Source organism: Lemur catta, chromosome 2 (assembly GCF_020740605.2).
Source record: "Lemur catta isolate mLemCat1 chromosome 2, mLemCat1.pri, whole genome shotgun sequence".
NCBI lineage: Eukaryota > Metazoa > Chordata > Mammalia > Primates > Lemuridae > Lemur > Lemur catta.
The window spans coordinates 42599172-42619261 of NC_059129.1; the positions used below are offsets into that span (position 1 = coordinate 42599172).

General features: G+C 37.0%; 1 long non-coding RNA gene across 1 annotated transcript in view; it reads left to right on the plus strand.

Moving 5' to 3' along the window:
* The first annotated feature begins 638 nt into the window (after positions 1 to 638).
* Positions 639 to 20090, plus strand: part of LOC123631791 — a 28392-nt gene continuing 8940 nt past the window's right edge. The window contains exon 1 of the long non-coding RNA XR_006733228.1: positions 639 to 700. This is a non-coding gene — a long non-coding RNA (uncharacterized LOC123631791). The remainder of the gene's footprint in view (positions 701 to 20090) is intronic.

Below are 20090 nucleotides of genomic sequence, written 5' to 3' on the forward strand. Positions count from 1 at the left end.
GGTGTGGTTAGCGGTTAAAGGAATTGAGACACTAGACCTGCATACTTGGCAATAATAGTCTTCTCCTTCTTTATACACACACACACACACACACACACACACACACACGTATACACACTGCACCTCTCTACAACTTGTAGGCTATATGTGCTTTTGTGGTACCTCCCCAGGGTTTGCTCATGAAGTTTGACTTTTGATTATCAATATTATTATGTTTTTAGAGATAAGGTCTCATTCTGTCTTTCAGGCTGGAGTGCAGTGGCCATATAGTTCTCTGTAACCTTGACCTCCTGTGCTCAAGTGATCCTTCTTCCTTAGTTGCCTGAGTAGCTAGCTAGGAGATATGTGCCACCACACCTGGCTAACTTTTAAATTTTTGTAGAGATGGAGTCTTGCTGTGTTGCCCAGGCTGGTCTCAAACTCTTGATCTCATACAATCCTCTTGCCTCAGCCTCCCAAATTGCTGGGGTTATAGATGTGAGCCACTGTACCTGGCCTGACTTTTGATTATTATAATTATGCTTTATATATACAAATACTTTAAGAGGAATAGACACAGGGTGTGATAGACCATGAGCTCTAATCTTCAAATCATTCTTTTTCCTCTTTCCTTCAGAGTTAGCCCTGCCCAAGGAGCTCAAGCTCTGAACACCCTCAGAAATGATGGATGGAAATGTGTCAAAAAATGAATTAAACCCTGGTGAGTTTCATCTTTCTTGTCTTTCGCTTTAAGGGTACTCATGGCATGGAGAATTTGCAGCAATGGAAAAGCTGTAGAGCAATTGTTCCTAAACTTCAGTGTGTACACAGATCACTGGGGATCTCATTAAATGCAAAGTCTGATTTAGTAGATCAGGGTGGGCGTTAGGCTGACATTCTGCTTCTCTGACAACTCCAGGGGATGCCGGTGCAGGCCCTTGGGCACACTTTAAGCATCAAGGCCATAAAAGGCTGGTGAAATCTCAGATCATTTAAATGTCACTGTTTCTATTTACCGTTTTTTGCTTTCTGTATCAGTTGCCTGTCACTTACCTCTCTATTCCCTCCCAGTGCTTTTGCCACAGTGTATGTCTTAGTGCCATTTAAAATTCTGTCGGGATGCTTCTTCTAGACTTATTCTTTGTTCATATCAGGACATATACACCCCACACAATCATCCATGACAGCTTGGGGACTCCTAGTCAGTGAGCTGGACTCACAGCTTGTCACCAAAACTCTCTTGGTGGGTCTTGAGTAGAATGGCCACCACCAAGCTTCTTCCTCTGAGTGTTGCTGGGATTTCTAGCAGAGGAACCTGCCTACCTTTCACTTGACCATTTTTGTTCTTAACACTTTTCTTTTTGCTGTTGGATCTCAAGATTTTGGAAAAATTAAGAGGAACAGTCTTTTTTTACAGAGGCACACCAGCTTATTAAGATAAGAACAGGAAACAAAAAAGGGGGAAAGAATTGACAATTTGTGAAGGAAATAAAAACATCCAATAGGGAATTCCCAGTAACACAAAACAAACAGACAAAAACCCCAAACATCCAGCAATATAAGTGTTTTACATATTCTAACAGTGTGGTAAAGCAAAGCACATGAGAATTAAAAAGTAAAAGAACTTACTGTTGGGTCCTGGAGTGCCAGCTAAAATACAAACAAAAAAAGTGAGTTTGGAGAGAGCAAAATGCAAGGCTGTTTATTTCAGGGAGTTTCAGATCAAGCATTTATTACGTATTACATTTACATGGAAAGGCAGCAAGAAGGTAAATCTGGATTTTCTTTTTTTCCTTAGAAGACTGTTAAAATCACACTCCTTGCAATTATTTTTCTTATCCTTAATTTTCACTATCTTCCTCCTGCCAAATCATTCTAGATATTTTAGATAAACAACTCTGCACAGCCCTAGGATTTTTCTTTCACCTTTCAATTAATTAATTTATTAGCAGAGATTTCACTTTGCTAAATAAAAAAAATAGTCAATTACTTAGGGGATCTTGAAATCAACCTCAAATTTCTCAGACTGGTAAAGGAAAGGAAGAACTTCCACAAGTGCCTTCTCCACACCATCCTCCTCATTCCCCAATAGTAGGCACTTTGTAGAAGATCACAATCATTACACATTGTGTGCATGTAATAAAATATCATGTGTACCTTGAAATTGTTGAGTTGTCTTCAAACATTTTGTACTACCTACAATAAAAATTGACAAATATAATCTCACTTAGATTTAGACTTTCAGAAGACATGGAGGGTAGACATCCCATTCCCTACTCTGCAGGTGTGAGGTACAAATAGTCTTGAGGTTAAAGACCCAAGTCCTCGCTTTGCTATTCTGTAGTTCTATGACTTTGAGCAAGTCACTAAATATTTTGAACATTAATTTTCTCATCTTTAAAATGGAAATTTTATCTCTTGTCTTACTTATATTGTGAAGCTATAGTGAAAAATCAAGAGTAATGACAGTTGGAAAAGTTGAAAAGTTCTATTAGAAATGTTATGGAAAGAAATATTCAGTAACTACAAAGGAATGAAACACTTCTATAAAGTAGTAAGCTTTCACTGCATGCAAGGTATTCCACTGTATTTTACTTTTTCTACCTATTTTTCTTTCTTTTGTATATATCACTGCACAGTTTTATTATTTATTTCAGAATATTATGGGGGTACAAAATTTTGGTTACGTATATTGCCTTTGCCTTGCCCAAGCCAGGGCTACAAGTGTGCCCTTCCCCCATACAGTGCGCTCTGCACCCATTAGTTGTGAGTTTACCTCCCCCACCCCCCTCTCACCTGACCAGCACTCAGTGACTATTACTACCATGTGAGCAACTTAATGTTGATCAGGTAGTACCGATTTGATGGCAAGTACACGCAGTGCTTGTTTTTCCATTCTTGTGATACCTCACTTCGAAGACTGGAGTCAAGCTCTATCCAGGATAGTATAAGAGGTTCTAGTTCACCATTGTTTTTTGTAGTTGAGTAGATTTCCGTGGTGTACATATACCATATTTTATTATTCCACTCAGGTTTTGATGGGCACTTGAGTTGTTTCCATATCTTTGCAATTATTCTCTCCACATCCAAGCCAGCATTTGTTGTTTTGGGACTTTTTGATAAGGGTCATTCTCACTGGAGTTAGGTAGTATCTCATTGTAGTTTTGATTTGCATTTCCCTAATGATTAGAGATGTTGAGCACTTTTTTATATGTTTGCTGGCCATTATTCTGTCTTCTTTTGAAAAGTTTCTGTTCATGTCCTTTGCCCATTTATTGATGGGGTTGTTTGATTTTTTTCTTGTTAATTTTCTTAAATTCTGCATAGATTCTTGTTATCAGCCCTTTATCGGATGTGTAGAATGCAAATATTTTCTCCCATTCTTTAGGCTGTCTATTAGCTCTAATGACAGTTTCCTTGGCTGTGCAGAAGGTTTTTAATTTGGTCAGGTCCCATTTATTTATTTTTGTTGCTGCTGTGATTGCTTTGGGGGTCTTCTTCATAAATTCTTTGCCCAGGCCAATGTCTATAAGGGTTTTCCCAACATTTTCTTCTAGAATTCTTAAGGTTTCACACCTTAAGAAATTTAAATATTTAGAATATATTTAACGAAGGAGGTGAGAGACATACATAGGGAGAGCTATGAAACACTGAGAAAAGAAATTGTAGAAAAGATAAACAGATGGAAAACCCTACCATGCTCATGGATTGGCAGAATCAACATTGTTAAAATGTCCATACTACCTAAAGTGATCTACAGAATTAATGCAATCCCTATCAAAATGCCATCATCATTCTTTATAGATCTAGAAAAATAATAGGTTTAAGTCTGTTATCATCGTGAGTTGATTTTTGTGAGAGGTGAGAGGTGGGGATCCAGTTTCAGTTTTCTGCATGTGGTTATCCAGTTTTCCCAGCACTATTGATTGAATAGAGATTCTTTTCCCCAATGTATATTTTTGTCTGCTTTGTCGAAGATTAGATGACAATATGAGTATGTTTTTATATCTGGTTCTCAGCTCTGTTCCAAAGGGCTATATCTCTGTTCTTGTGCCAGTACCATGCTGTTTTGGTTACATAGCCTTGTAGTAAAGCTTGAAGTCTGGTAGACTGATGCCTCCCAATTCATTCTTCTTGCTTAAGATTGCTTTGGCTATACAAGGTCTTCTCTGGTCCCAGACGAAGCATGAAAGGTATTTACTTACTAACTTTTGGAGTGGAGAAGCAGATTAAAAAAAATTATAAGATGGAGATATCCTGCCAAAATACTAAATACTGTGTGTTTTTGGATTAAGGACACAGTCTCTGTGGATATTCTTCCTAATGAGAACATCAGAATTAATTCTCTTAGAGAGTACCAAATTTTCCATACCAGACAGAAATCCTAGTTATCTTTGTGGAGGTCACAAACTAAGTTGCATTCAGGGGCCCAACAGGTGTCATGATTGTGATTTGGCCAGTTATAAGGGATAGTGGAGATGTTGGCCATTTGAAAAGTGCATGCCCTATTTAGAAGCATTCAAACTGAAAATTTAAGATAATGCTATACTGGCCAAAAAAAAAAAAAAATACATCTACAGATAGCACTGGGCCAGTGGTGGCTAATTTGGGAGCTCTACTTTGAAATAGGAAGAGATGTACGTAAGCATCATACAGACTTCAGCAACCATGCAGTATGACATCAGCATCATATGGGTGGTGGCCCGAGTTGGGATAGACCATGTGAATCCCTTTCTTTTCATTATTTTAAGGATAAGTATTGGTTGGATCACATTTAATCAAAACCTGTGATTAATAACTTGTTCAGGTTATGAAGCATCTGGAAGTTGTGATACCTTTTAGAAAAAACCATGAAATATGATATATTTAATTCCATCCTTGAACAAGAAACAACTTTACTAGTAGAAGAAATGACCATATTATGCAACCAAAATATAATATTCAATATGAAAAATTTATCACAAGCACATAGTTCAGGGGGAAAAAAAAACCTGTCCAACCAGTATTATCTTTTCTGATTTTTCCATGATTTACTCACTTTTCTGCTCCTCATTCCTCTCTCAATCTTTCCTTCATTTAGAAAATACATTCATTTTGTTTTGACAACCAATTGAAATCAGTTTCAGATTTGTTTAAACTTTGTGTTTTTGATTTTTCTGGTTTTTCTATTCATTCCCTCCACCTTCTCTCACTTCTCTGTTATTTTATTTGATTAGTTTTTTTACCTGGCTGTTGAAATTATTTGTGCAACTTATTCAACAACTTAATGAGAGATTAAATAACTTGCTTATGTTCAAATAATTAGTAAGTAGGGAGCGGGGATGCACTTCCAATTAACCTGGCTTGGAAGCCTGCATGTTTAACTGATTAACAGTCGTCTGTATGTCAGAATACTTTTTTTTTTTTTTTTGAGGCAGAGTCCCACTCTGTCACCCTGGCTAGAGTGCTGTGGCACCAGCCTAGCTCACAGCAACCTCAAACTCCTGGGCTCAAGCAATCCTTCTGCCTCAGCCTCCCAAGTAGCTGGGACTACAGGCATGTACCACCATGCCAGGCTATTTTTTTCTATGTATTTTTAGTTGTCCAGCTAATTTCTTTTTATTTTTTAGTAGAGACAGGGTCTTGCTCTTGCTCAGGCTGGTCTTGAACACCTGAGCTCAAATGATCTGCCCGCCTTGGCCTCCCAGAGTGCTAGGATTACAGGCATGAGCCACCATGCCCGGCCTAGAATACTTTAAACAGCAAGAAAACTTAGTGGTTTTTGGCAGGTCTTCTTATACTACTCTCAATTCATGAAGAAATAGTGCATAGTTCAGAAAAGAGGTGAGCAATGACTTTTTCCTAAGTTCACAGAGTGAACAGCATAATTTCCTCCTTTGCGGGTGGGCTATAATTAGAGGGGAACATGGTTGAGGGAGATCAGTGTGGGATGGGAGAAAATCCAACATGCTCTATACCTTAAGGAGAAGGAGTTAAAGGAAGGGAAAAAGTTAAAGTTAAGGAAGGGAAAAAGTTAAAGTTAAGGAAGAGAAAAGCGGTGACTCTTGAAGAGATAAGGTGGGATGGGAGGGTGTGGTCAAAGGCAAGAGTGGCAAAAATTTGCTTAAGCAAGGAGAGCTGTCTCATTGCTTAGAGAGAGAGAGAGAGAGAGAGGGAGAAAAGTGATAAAAGTAGGCATGACATTGTTAAGGTGGCTAATGAAATACAGGGTGGAGAATCGTAAGCCTCAAGCCCTGTCACCTTGACAGCAGGAAACAGATAAGACAGGGACAGGTCCTCTGCCTAGTGTGCAAGCCCAACAATACCAGATTTTGAAACAAGAAGAAAAACTTACTTGTGGATCCTTGAGATGAAGCTAAGGAACAATAACAAACATTTAAATCAGTCTAGAGTTAATGGTTTCAAAAATCCACCCATTTCCCAAGAGTCTTCCCAGAAATTGTGCCCTCAGGTTACATTAGACCTTCCATTCTCCAGTAGACACATAAAGGTGCTACATTTGCAGGTGATCTCATATCTTCCTCTCCCCTGGACACTGTTTAGGATTGAGAGTTTCCAGGGGAATATCCAGGCTCACTGTATTTCCAATATTCTGATTTCATTTACCACCTTTTCCCTGTATTTTCCATTTCTCCCTCCCTCTTTCTTTCACCTTTTCAGTTTGGAGAGTCTCCTTTCCATAATGTGATAGCTTCAAGAACCAAAGAAAGGCAATGTTAAGAAGGTTCTAATTTTATAAAAAAAAAGAAAAAAGAAAAAAGAAAAAAGAAAAGAAAAGAAAACTGAGACTGAAAGAAGGAGAAGCTGTGACCGAGTGTGCAAAAAAAAAAAAAAAAAAAAAAAAAAAAAAAAAAAAAAATTATAGGCAGTGTTAGCCTCCAGTTTTCCTGACTCTAAGTTCAGTGCACATTCCTTCACACTCCTCATAATTTTCTCCTTTCTGTTCTTTCTGGAATATTCCTTTAAAAAGTATTTTAACTTCTTTCCTACATACTGACCCTCTCCTCTCCTCAACATTTTTTTCTGTTCTTTTTGTTTATCTATGGAATGTTTCTTTTATAAAATGATCTAAATTCTAGGGCAAAGCTTGTGGAATCTTTTATGATGTTAATTTTGATAGTAGTCGTAATTATACAAGCTACCATAGAGTCAACCCCTACTCTATCCAACAAAGACAAGCCAGGCATTAGTCTTATTTGTCTTACATTGATTGTTAAGTGGCTGTGCAAAATTTGAAAATTCTCATCATCTTTTGGAACCTCATCTAACTGATCTTTAAAATGACAGGGTTTAACAATGTTATTTTCAACTCAACTGTTAATGATTCAGTAAGTCTAAATCCACAAACTGATGTCCTGTGTACTTGGGCCTTTCAGCTTTAACTTAGAAACTCTAGGATAAGTTTTGCTAGGGGAAGCAAAAAGGCTGAATTCTAGAATTAGGGCCTGCCTATAAAGAGGCAGACAGGGAGGACAAGGTCTCTAAACAGCAAGGATTCATGGTGCAGAAACAATTGCAAACTTGTTCGATTCTCTTATGAGCTGTGCTAGATGGCCACACCCATGCATTCATGAGATCAACTACTTACAAGTATCAGAGTTAATCCCACTTTGAAGAGAAGCATCAGAAAAAAGCCCTCACACTGCCTTCCCCAGGGAGCATCAAATCCTCTGTGCCAGCTGCAGTGTGATTTGGTCATGGATTGTTGAAGTATCTCATACTTTGGTGCTGTGGTCAAGGCCCGGAAAGAGATGTAGCTCAGCCTTTTTAAAGGTTGAAGCTCTTAAGGGAATTTGGAAGATCTTAGTCTTTTCTTTTCTTTTTTTTCTCTACACGCTTTGAGGAGGTGGAGGATCTTAGTCTTGATTAAATTTTCTTTACTTTCCCTATGTGCCCCTTTCTTTTTACCTCTTCACTCTCATTTCTCTTTCCTAAATTGAGAAATAGAAAAGAACTTAAATATAGTTCCTGGAGTTGACACTGAGGAATAGTAACAAAAATCCACATCAGTCTAGATTAATTGGTTTATAAAGTATATAATTCTTGCTGAGTCATTTTAGAAAGGGGACCCTAATCAGGTCTCATTAAATAGAAAGTGCTGTCAACCACTAGAATGCTTGGCTTTGAATCCTAGTTCCTGTACTTACTATCTGTGCTACTTGCCTGTTACTTTTTTGTGCCTAAGTTTATTTGTTTTAAAAATAGGATTTATAATAATATCTGCTTCATAAGATTGTTATGAAGATATAAAGTGCTTTTGACAGAGCCCAGAACATAATGCTCAATAGATATTAATTGTTACATCATTATTTCAAATTGAAATCTTTATCTGTGTATACCTGTAGGGGAAGTGGACCATAGCATCCTCTGCCTTGGGCACTAAGTAATAGGATCAAGTCCTTTGAGCGCTTGGTTTGAGAGCTCCTGTCCCGAGTTATCACAGTCCAGTGAATTGTCTGTGAGAATGACCTCTCAAGACGGCCTCACGCGTTCTGCAGGACCACACATCGTCTTGAGCTCCAGGGATGAATAGCTTCCTGGTGGCCCCACACATCTTTCAGCTAAATACTCTATATGATAGCTAATTACTCACCTTCTTTTGAGATTAATTCCAACATGTGTTATATCCTCATTTAATTTACTCACCATCAGAGGATAATCCTCATCTTAAGGATACTTATAATTCATAGTATAATTCCTAATCTGATATCTCTGCCACCTCCCCTTACTCTCTAAAGCACACCATGCTGCCTGTAATTATTAATATATCAGCAAATTCCCCTATATTTTTAATTTCTGCAAACTCTCTTTACAATCTTGCCTGACTGTCCTTTAAAATACTGTGTCTCAGATGTTGGTCAAAGGATACAAAGTTTCAGTTAGACAGGAAGAATAAGTTCAAGAGATCTATTATACAATGTGGTGATTATAATTAATAATGTGTTGTATACTTGAAAATTGCTAAGAGAGTAGATTTTAAATGTTCTCACCACACAAAAAAGTATGTGAGGTAATGGATGTGTTAATTAGCTTGATTTAGTCATTCCACAATGTATACATATATCAACACATTATGTTGTATAGTAAATACATGTAATTTTTGTAAACTAAAAATACAATAGATAAAAATTTAAAAAATACCATATCTCCTGCAGCCCTCTGAGTGATGGCTATTTTTAAATTCCATACCCATATGCCACAGGGCCTGGATGTAGATAAATGTCATCCTTGCTCCCCATTGCTCTTTCCAAACAATTTCTCCACCTTTGGAAACCCCTGTTGCCTTTGAAGCACGTAAGAGATTTTCCTCTGTACTCCCCTTGTTGTTGCTATCATAGATAGCAGTGTGCTGGTCATCTCCTACCATTTCATTCTCTTCCAGAAGCCAGGGTTGTCCCTTTAAGGCATAAGTATCTCTTTATCCCTTCCCTGATTAAAACGTTCCAATGGCTTATTGGGTGAGCAGAATTGTATTCCATATTTTATTCTAAAAGATCCTTTATGATCTGGCCTCTCCCTACTTCTCCAACTCCTCCACCATCATTCACTACTGCCTTCTTGCAATTATTCATACCTACCACTCTCATTCCTGTCTCAGGAACTTAGTGTTCTTTTGGCCTGGGATACTCTTCCCTAAGATCTTCATGCAACTGCCACCTTTTCACCATTTGCATATCAGTTCAAATACCTCTTCAGAGACATTCTTCTAATCTCCTTGCTAAAGGTTGCTGCTCCTTGCTCTTGCTCTATAACATTATTTTAATTTAGTCTCTCTATAGAATTTAGTATGATCTGAAATTATTTTATTTGCTTGTTTACATATTTACTTTGCCTTACCTCACTAGAACTTATGCTCTCTGTGAAATAGTTATATTATCTTAGCCATAGCAGTTGGAACCCCCACGGAATTATTTCTGATTTGGAGGGCTTTTATGGCAAGCCAGTCTCACATGGGTCCCCTGAAAATTTCACAGGAGAAATTGAAGATCTGAGTTTATTGTTTAGCACATTTCAACCTAGAGATATTTTATTTGTTCCTATAATACATTATCCTTTCTATGACTTAATTAGATGAAAATAAATCAAAACTAAATAAAGCCTGTTTTAATTATGAAAATAATAAAATATTGATCTTGATAGTTTTCTAAGAGCACACTTTAAGTGTCATATATATAATAAAACAGGCTTATTCATAGGATAAGGTTGTGGTACAGTATCGAACGAGTACATTAATTTTGAAATTAGATTAATTTACATTTTAAGATTTTCAAATTACATTTGAAACATTGAAATAATGTTTTTTATATATGCACAATTTCCTAAATTCCTTGAAACAAACCTTATACTTCAAAAGATACTTTGAATTGGAAGATTAACTACATTTAATGGTCTTTTGAGGGTAGTTGGGCAAGCACAGGACTTGGAGTCAAAAGACCAGTATTTAGAGCCTCAGTTTTACCCCTTTACTAGGTATATACCCTTGGCCAAGTAATGTCTTTGAACTTCAGTTTTCTCATCTCTAATATCTGTAAAAATAAGCTTTAATTGCAGCCGTCTCCTTGTCCCCACTCCCATTCCCTGTTCTCTTCACAACCCTCTTTGTTCTCCCTCCAATTTCTAAGTCAAGGAAGCTATACTTGTTTTGCTGAAACCATCATTGGCAGCTGAAACCATTTTAATTGTCTCTTTGTTCTATTGCTAACCAGTGGATTTCTCATTTTCCAAAGCTCTTATTAATTTCAGATAAAATGCTTAATGATGGGTAAGGAAGAAAGGGTGAGGAATGAGAGCTCGGCAGGGTTATTAAATGTTCCTCATCTCTGTGACACACCAAAGAGAACTAGAATTTGGAAATAGAAGGGACCTTACCCCTTTGTTCTCTTAAAAATAAATACAAACAAAAAAGTTTGTGTGGTTGGCTCAAAAAATTACACATTTCTTTCCTTTCTGGGGGGATGGGGTGTGTATCAGAACAAGGAGTCCCTGGGAACAATAAACCGAAGGTGTCAGTTGCAGGTTAGGGAGGTCAGGGATTAGGCATCTTTTCCATTGCTGCAAGCCTGAATTGGGGATACCTTCTGGGAAGGAAGGCTGCCCTTTCCTCTCAGCCATACAAAGCATTGAAATTCTCAGGAGACAGGTAATACTATTTGTCTCTCCTTCTATATTATCTCTATTCTTATCTCATTTTTCTTACTAACCCCTTGCTCTCTTCCTTCTTTATTTATTCTGTTTTTCTAGCACTTCAGGTTTGGAAATTGCTCTCTTTCTCACTGACATGTCATTATAATAAGCCACTAGAAACTTTCATTTTCCTTCTATATTTTTGACTGATTATTGAGGTGTCTGGTTATGAAGAACAAAGAAATTGAAGAAATGTGAAGCTCAAGCTTCTGCTATGCTTCAGTGGAGAAGTCTGGGCAGTTTAGGAAAAATGTACTCTTGATTAAACAGGGCTAAATGTCAGGAGAATTGAAGAAAAGTAAAGGAACTTACCAATAGTTGAACCAGACAGTGCTGAAAGAAAACAAATCAAAACAAGAATGAGTTCTGCAGGTCCCATGGAAAACTTAGATTCCATAGACCCTATACTGCAAAAACGTTGTGGGAAGGAGGGTAGAAATGAGTTCGATCCCATTTTCTATTATCAGTTGCAATGCAACTGGGGAGCAGCTGGATATCCATTTGTGGATTGTCTTTTGGGCATAAGCTACAGGCTTTTGTATATTTTCTAGGTAATACTTTTGTGGTAGGGTAGGACTGCAAGATCTATGCAATCTGTCTTTTAATTTCTTTGAATAAGAGAATACAAATATTTTGAGAAATTGCCAGTTTCTCAGTCCATGGAAATTTTTCTGTCTCTACTGTCTTCTTTCAGTGCTGATTTGCTGCTTTTGTTCTTTCCTTCTCTGCCTTTCTTCTTCTTCCTCCTTTCTCTCCTTAATTTTCTTTCTCTTTTCTCCCTTTGTTTGAAAGGTCCTTTGTTACACCAAACTATTACTACCTAACTGCTTCAATAAGGGATTTCCACTTTCCGAAAACCTCTTGTGTCCTATGAGAATGCTGAATAGCAAGAGATCAAATCAGGAAGTTCTTGAATACTAGAAGATAAAGAGTAAAAGCGGCGAAAGGGGGCTTGCTGTCAAGGTTAATATGTCATCCTCTCCTTTCATCACTTGGGAAAGTTGGACACAATATTTTTAAAAGCTTTAAAAGTATAGCTGAGACTGAAAACTAGAAAGAGAAGTCTCCAAGAGCAATATATCAGAGGAAACCTGTAATCTTGATAGTGAATGAGAAGTTTCACCACTTATGTCAGTATCTTATTGGGGGCTGAGTCTTAAACACCTAATCATCATCAGAAATCAAAGCCACAGGCCTCAGGCACTGTAAGAACTTGAGATTATCTTCCTGTACGAATTTAGGGCTCACAAAAGCATTATCTAGGAAAGGGAACCATTAATCCCTGTTGGTCAGAGTATGCCAGGAAATAAGCCATTTATACCAGGCCATTGTTGGAAATTGAGTCTTCAGCAATGGGAAAACCCTCAATGAAGGCTGAAAATTCAGATATAAAGCCCACATTTGAACACTTCTTGTAGGGAAGAAACTATGAGTACAGAAACTATTATAAAAACTGACCCATGAAAACTATGGAGCAATAGAATTATTATACAACATAGAGTTTATGATGAACTCAAACAAATGATAACCAATGAGCTCATAGACAAAAGTTAAAAAGCTTTTGATGAAACCTACTGCCATGGCAGACAGCCACAGCAAATGGGACAATACACACTAGAAGAGCAATTCAAAAGGAATTTTCAAACAAATGTGTTTCAAATGTTTAAAGATACAAAGGAAGGAGTAGAATTCACAAAATAAGAATAACTTATGAATAAGGAACAAGTACATTTGGTAAAGAAAAAATAAAAATAGCAGATGTGGAAAATATAGTCATTTCATTATAAAAATCATTAGGTGGATAAACAAAGAGAATAGACTCAACTGAAGGAAAAATTAGTGAATTGGAAAATAAATCTGAGGGAAATCATTCAAGACCCACCACAGAGAAATAAGCAGATGGTATAACAGAGACTACCTTGCTGTTCGCCAAACTAATTTCCTTCTTCTTTTAGGCATGTGTGTGGTAGGTAGATTAATGGCCCTTTTGAAGATTTCTATGTTTTAATCCCTGGAACCTGTGAATATGTTAGTTTACCTGGCAAAAGGGAATTAGGTGGAAAATGAAATTAAAGTTACTAATTAACTGACTTTAAAATAGGGTGATTATCTTGGATTATCTGGGTGGGACCAATGTAATCACGAGGGTTCTTAAAAGTGAAAGAGGAAAGTACAAGGGAGTCAGAGAAAGAGATGTGACAATGGAAGAAGGTCAGAGTGATGTGATGTGAGGGCTTGATTTATTTTTATTTTGAAGATGGAGGAAGAGGGCCATAAGCCAAAGAATATGGGCAGCCTCTAGAAGCTGAAAAAGCAAGCAAAAAGATTTGCTCCTAGAACCTACAGAAGGAATGCAGTCCTGATGATAACCTAATTTTTGTCTGATGAGACATGTATGGCAGGTTTCTAACCTATGGAATTGTTAGATAATAAATTTATGTTATTTTAAGCCATTAAGTTTATGGTAATTTGTTATAGCAGCTATAGAAAACTAATACAATATGGCTAGACTGTTTCTCCAAGATTCCCTTGCAGTTAGGTGTGGCCACATGATTGAGTTCTAGCCAATCTAATGTTGTTGGAAGCCATATATTAATATAAGACATCATCTATGCTTGTTTGTAAAGCTACCCACTCGTGATCTCCTAATGTTTTCCCTCCCTGCTCACTTAAGGCAGACCTTTGTTATTTCCTTCCATCCACTAACATTGGGCTAGGTTTGTTCTTCTATTTCTAGTTCATTGAGGTATAATGTTAAGATGTTAATTGATTACAACCTTTTTTTTCATTCATGCAAATTTTTTTGTTATAAACTTTTCTCTTAGAACTGCTTTAGCAACATCCTATAAGTTTTGTTATGTTATGTTTTCATTTTCATTGGTTCAAGATACTTTCTAATATCCCTTTTGATTTCTCCTTTGATCCTTTGGTTGTTCAGGAGGGTATTCTTTAATTTTCACAAATTTGTGAATTTTCCAGTTTTCCTCCTGTTACTCATTTTTAGTGTAATAACATTATAGTCAGAAAAGAAACTTCATATGATTTCAATCTTCTTAATTTTATTGAGACTTGTTTTGTGGTCTATTATATGATCCTCAGAACATTCTAGATGCACTTGAGAAGAATGTGTATTCTGCAGCTGTTGTATAGAATATTCTGCTGCTGTATGTTTATTAAGTCCATTTGGTCTAAAATTAAGTTGAAGCCTAATGTTTCTTTTCTTATTAATTTTCTGTGTGGATGATTTATTTATTATTGAAAACAGATATGGAAGTCCCTGTTATTATTATTGTATTGTTACCCTTTTCCCTCTTCAATTCTGATAATATTTGCTTTATATATTTATGTACTCTCATATTGGGTTCACATATAATTATTATATTCTCTTGATGAATTGAATCTTTATCATTATGTAATGGTCTTTCTGCCTCTTGGTGTAGTTTTTGATTTAATGTCTATTTTGTATACTCTAAGGATAGCCACTCTTACTCTCTTTTGTTTTCCATTTGCATGAAATGTCTCTTTCCATCCCTTCATGTTCATTCTATACATGTCCTTAAAGCTGAAGTGAGCCCTTGTAGACAGCAGATATCTAAGTATTATTTTTCTCTATCCATTCCCCACTCTATGTCTTTTTTTAATATCAGTATATTACGGGGGTACAAATGTTTAGATTACCTATATTGCCTTTGCCACACCTGAGTCAGAGCTTCAAGGGTGTCCATCCCCCAGACGGTGCACACCGCACCCATTAGGTGTGAATATCCCCATCTCCTCCTGCTCCTCCCACCTGCCTGACACCCGATGAATGTTACTACTATATGTACACGTAAGTATTGATCAGTTAATACCAATTTGGTGGTGAGTACATGTGGTGCTTGTTTTTCCATTCTTGTGATACTGCACTTAATAGAATGGGCTCTAGCTCTGTCCAGGATAATGCAAGAGGTGTTAGATCACCATTTTTTTTTTGTGGTTGAGTACTACTCCAAGATATACATATAAAACATTTTATTAATCCACTCATGTATTGATGGGCACTTGGATTGTTTCCACATCTTTGCAATTGTGAATCGTGCTGCTATAAACATTCTAGTGCTGATGTCTTTTTTTTTATAGAGTGTCTTTTTGTCCTTTGGGTAGATGCCCAGTAATGGGACCAAATGGCAGTTCTACTTTTAGCTCTTGGAGGTAACTCCATATTACTTTCCACAGAGGTTGTATTAGTTTGCAGTCTCACCAGCAGTATATGAGTGTTCCTATCTTTCAGAATCCACACCAAGATTTGTTGTTTTGGGACTTTTTGATAAAGGCCATTCTCACTGGAGATAAGTGATATCACATTATGGTTTTGATTTGCGTTTCCCTGATGATTAGATATGTTGAGCATTTGTTCATATGTTTGTTGGCCATTAGTCTTTCTTCTTTTTTTTTTTTTTTGAGACAGAGTCTCACTCTGTTGCCCAGGCTAGAGTGAGTGCCGTGGCATCATCCTAGCTCACAGCAACCTCAGGTTCCTGGACTCAAGCGATCCTTCTGCCTCAGCCTCCTGAGTAGCTGGGACTACAGGCATGTGCCACCATGCCCGGCTAATTTTTTCTATATATATTTTTAGCTGTCCATCTAATTTCTTTCTATTTTTAGTAGAGACGGGGTCTCGCTCTTGCTCAGGCTGGTCTCGAACTCCTGAGCTCAAACAATCCACCCGCTTCGGCCTCCCAGAGGGCTAGGATTACAGGCGTGAGCCACTGTGCCTGGCCATAGTCTATCTTCTTTTGAAAAGATTCTGTTCATGTCCTTTGCCCACTTTTTAATGTGATTGTTTGATTTTTCTTTCTTTCTCTTTCTTTCTTTCTTTTTTTTTTTTTCTGATTTTCCTGACTTCTATGTGGATTCTAGTTACCAGCCCTTTATTAGATTTGCAGCGTGCAAATATTTTCTGCCATTCTGTAGGTTGTCTATTTGCTCTCATGATAGCTACCTTGTGTACAGAAGCTTTTTAATTTGATCAGGTCCCATTTATTTATTTTTATTGTTGCTGTGATTACCTCTGGGCTCTTCTTCATAAATTCTTTCCCTAGGCCAATGTCTACAAGAGGTTTGCCAACATTTTCTTCTAGAATTCTTACAGTTTCCTGCCTTATGTTTAAGTCTATTATCCACTGTGAGTTGATTTTTGTGACAGGTGAAAGGTGCTGATCCTGTTTCAGTCTTCTACATGTGGCTATCCAGTTTTCTCAGCACCATTTATTGAATAAGGATTCTTTTCCCCAGAGTATGTTTTTGTCTGCTTTGTCAAAGATCAGATGGCTATACGAGGATGGCTTTATATCTGGAGTCTCAGTTCTGTTCCACTGGTCTATATCTCTGTACTTGTGCCACTACCACACTGTTTTGGTTACTATAGCCTTGTAGTATAGCTTGAAGTTTGGTAAATTGATGCCTCCCAATTTGTTCTTTTTGCTTAAGTTTGTTTTTGCTATACAGGTCTTCTCTGGTTCCATACGAAGCACAGAATTATTATTCCTAGATCTGTGAAGAATGATGTTGGTATTTTAGTAGGGATTGCATTGAATCTGTAGATTACTTTGGGTAGTATAGACATTTTAATAATGTTGATTCTGCCGATCCATGAGCATGGTATGGTTTTCCACCTGTTTACGTCCTCTGCTATTTCTTCCCTCAATGTTTCATAATTCTCCTGGTAGAGTTCTTTCACTTCCTTAGTTAAATATATTCCTATATATTTTATTTTCTCTGTTGCTATTGTGAAAGATACTGAGTTTTTGATTTGGTTCTCACTTTGACTGATGTTGGTGTGTAAGAATGTTAGTCATTTGTGTACATTGATTTTGTAACCTGAGATTTTTCTGAATTTGTTTATCAATTCCAGAAGTCTCATGGCAGAATCTTTGGGGTTTTCTAGATATAAGATCATATTGTCAGCAAAGAATGATAGTTTAATCACTTTTGCCCCCATTTGGATACACTTGATTTCCTTCCTTGTCTGATTGCTTTGGCTAAGACTTTCAGTACTATGTTGAATAGAAGTGGTGATAGAGGGCAACTTTGTCTGGTTCCAGTTCTAAGTGGAAATGCTTTCAATTTTTCCCCATTCAATATGATGTTGGCTGTGGGTTTTGCCTATATGGCTTTTGTCATTTTTAGATGAGTCCCATCTGTGTCTATTTGGTTAAGCATTCTTATAATAAAAGGGTGATAAATTTTGTTGAATGCTTTTTCTGCATCTATTGAGAGGATCATATGGTCCTTGTTTTTGCTTCTGTTTATGTGGTGAATTACATTTATAGATTTGCATATATTGAACCTGCATCACTGAGATGAAGCCCACTTGGTCATGATGGATTATTTTTTTTTTTTCATAAGCACCTGAATTTGGTTTCCTAGGATTTTATTGAGAATTTTTGCATCTATATTCATGAGGGATATTGGTTTATAGTTTTCTTTCTTTGTTGCATCCTTTCCTGGTTTTGGTATCAGGGTGGTGTTGGCTTCATAGAATGTGTTGAGGAGGATACCTTCCTTCTCCATGTTGTGGAATAATTTCTGCAGGGTAGGCACCAATTTGTCTTTGTAGGTCTGGTAAAATTCGGGTGTGAAACCATCCAGTCCAGGACATTTTTATAGGAAGGTTTTTTTATTGCTGCTTCAATTTTGGTACTTGATATTGGTCTCTTCAGGAATTCTATTTTTTCCTGACTGAGCCTAGGGAGGCTGTGTGTTTCTAAGAATTTGTCCATTTCCTCCACATTTTCAAGTTTATGTTCATAGAGATTTTTATAGTATTCATAGATAATATTTTGCATTTCCGTGGTATCAGTTGCAATTTCTCCTTTTTCATTTCTGATTGAGCTTATTAGAGTCTTTTCTTTTCTGCTTCTGTTTAAACTTGGAAGAGGTGGGTTAACTTTGTTTAATTTTTAAAAGACCAATTTTTTGTTTTATTAATCCTCCGTATAGTTTCTGTTATTGATTTCATTTAGTTCTACCCTGATCTTTGTTGTTTCTTTTCTTCTGCTGGGTTTGGGGTTGTTTTGCTCATCCTTTTCCAGTTCTTAGATATGATTACTTAGATTGTTGATGTGTAATCTGTCTGTCTTTTGGATGTAGGCATTTATGAATATAAATTTTCCTCTTAGGACTGCTTAAGCTGTGTCCCACAGATTTTGATAACTTGTGTCTTCTTTATCATTTAGTTCAAAGAATCTTTTGATTTCCATCTTAATTTCCTCCTTAACCCAATAATCGTTCAGCAGAGGGTTGTTTAGTTTCCATGATTTTGTGTAGAGATGAGAGTTTCTGTTGGAGTTGATTTCTAATTTTATTCCACTGTGGTCTCAGAAGATGCATGGTGTACTTTCTATTTTTTAAATTTTTTTGAGACATGCTTTGTGGCCTAGGATATCATCAATCTTAGAGAATGTCTCATGAGCTTATGAGAAAAACATATGTTCAGTGGTTTTTGGATAGAATGTTCTAAATGTCAGTCAGGCCCTTTTGTTCTAGAGTTCTGTTTAAGTCCATTGCTTCTTTATTTTCTGTTCAGAGGATCTGTTCTGTTCTGTCAGAGGGATATTGAATTCCCCCTCTATTATGTTGCTGCTGTTTATCATTTTGTTTAGATCAAGTAGGATTTGCTTTATGAATCTGGTTGCATCTGAGTTAGGTGCACAAAGATTTAGAATTTTTATATCTCTTGTTGAATTGTACCCTTCACCATTATATAATGATCATCTTTGTCTTTCATTACTTTTGTTGGTTTGAAGACTAAGTTATCTGAAGCTACAACTGCTACATCAGCTTTCTTTTGTTTTCCATTTGGATGGAATATTGTTTTCCATCCCTTCACCTTGAGTCTGAATTCATCCTTGTGGGTTAGATGTGTTTCCTGAAGAAAGCAGATACTTGGCTTGTGTATATTTATCCATTCATCCAGCATATGTCTCTTTAGTGGGCAGTTCAAGCCATTCACATTTATAGAGAGAATTGGTAAGTGGGGCAGATTTTTGTTCATACCGTTGAGTTGAAAATTATTGCTTTATTTTCTCTCTTGAGCCATTGTGGTATCTGTCTTTTGACCTTTGCGTTTTAGATGATTTTACACTGGTCAGTGTTCATTGTGCTACTCTGTGTGTAATGCTGTTCTGAGTACTTCCTGGAGGCAAATCTTGTCTTGATGAATTCCCTTAGTCTTTGCTTGTCTGAGAAGGACTTTATTTCTCCTTCATATAAGAAGCTCTGTTTTGCAAGATACACAATTCTAGGCTGGGTATTATTCTGTTTAAGAAGAATAAAAATGGGTCCCCAATTTCTTCATGCGTGTAAGGTCTCAGTTGAGAAGTCTGCAGTTAGTCTGATGGCTTTTCCTTTGTAGGTTACTTCCTGCTGTTGACTTACGAGTTGTAGGAGGGCCTCTTTCATGTTTATTTTGGCCAGTCTGATGACCATGTGTCATGATGTTTTCCTGTTTGCCATGAATCTCCCAGGAGTCCTTTGAGCTTCTTGTTTCTGGATATCTAGATTTCCAGCAAGGCCTGGGAATTTTCCTCCATTATATCTTCAAATAGTTTATCTAACACTTGTGTATTTTCCTCTTCACTCTCAAAGGTGCCTATGTTTCTTATATTAGGCCTCTTCACATAATCCTACCTTTTTTGTAGGCTTTGCTCTTTTATCTTATTTGTTCTTTCTTTCTTTCTTTTTTTTTTGACACAGAGTCTCATGCTGTTGCCCGGGCTAGAGTGCCAGGCATCAGCCTAGCTCACAGCAACCTCAATCTCTTGGGCTCAAGCAATCCTCCTGTCTCAGCCTCCTGAGTAGCTGGGACTACAGGCATGTGCTGTCATGCCTGGCTAATTTTTTCTCTATATATTTTTATCTGTCCATATAATTTCTTTCTATGTTTA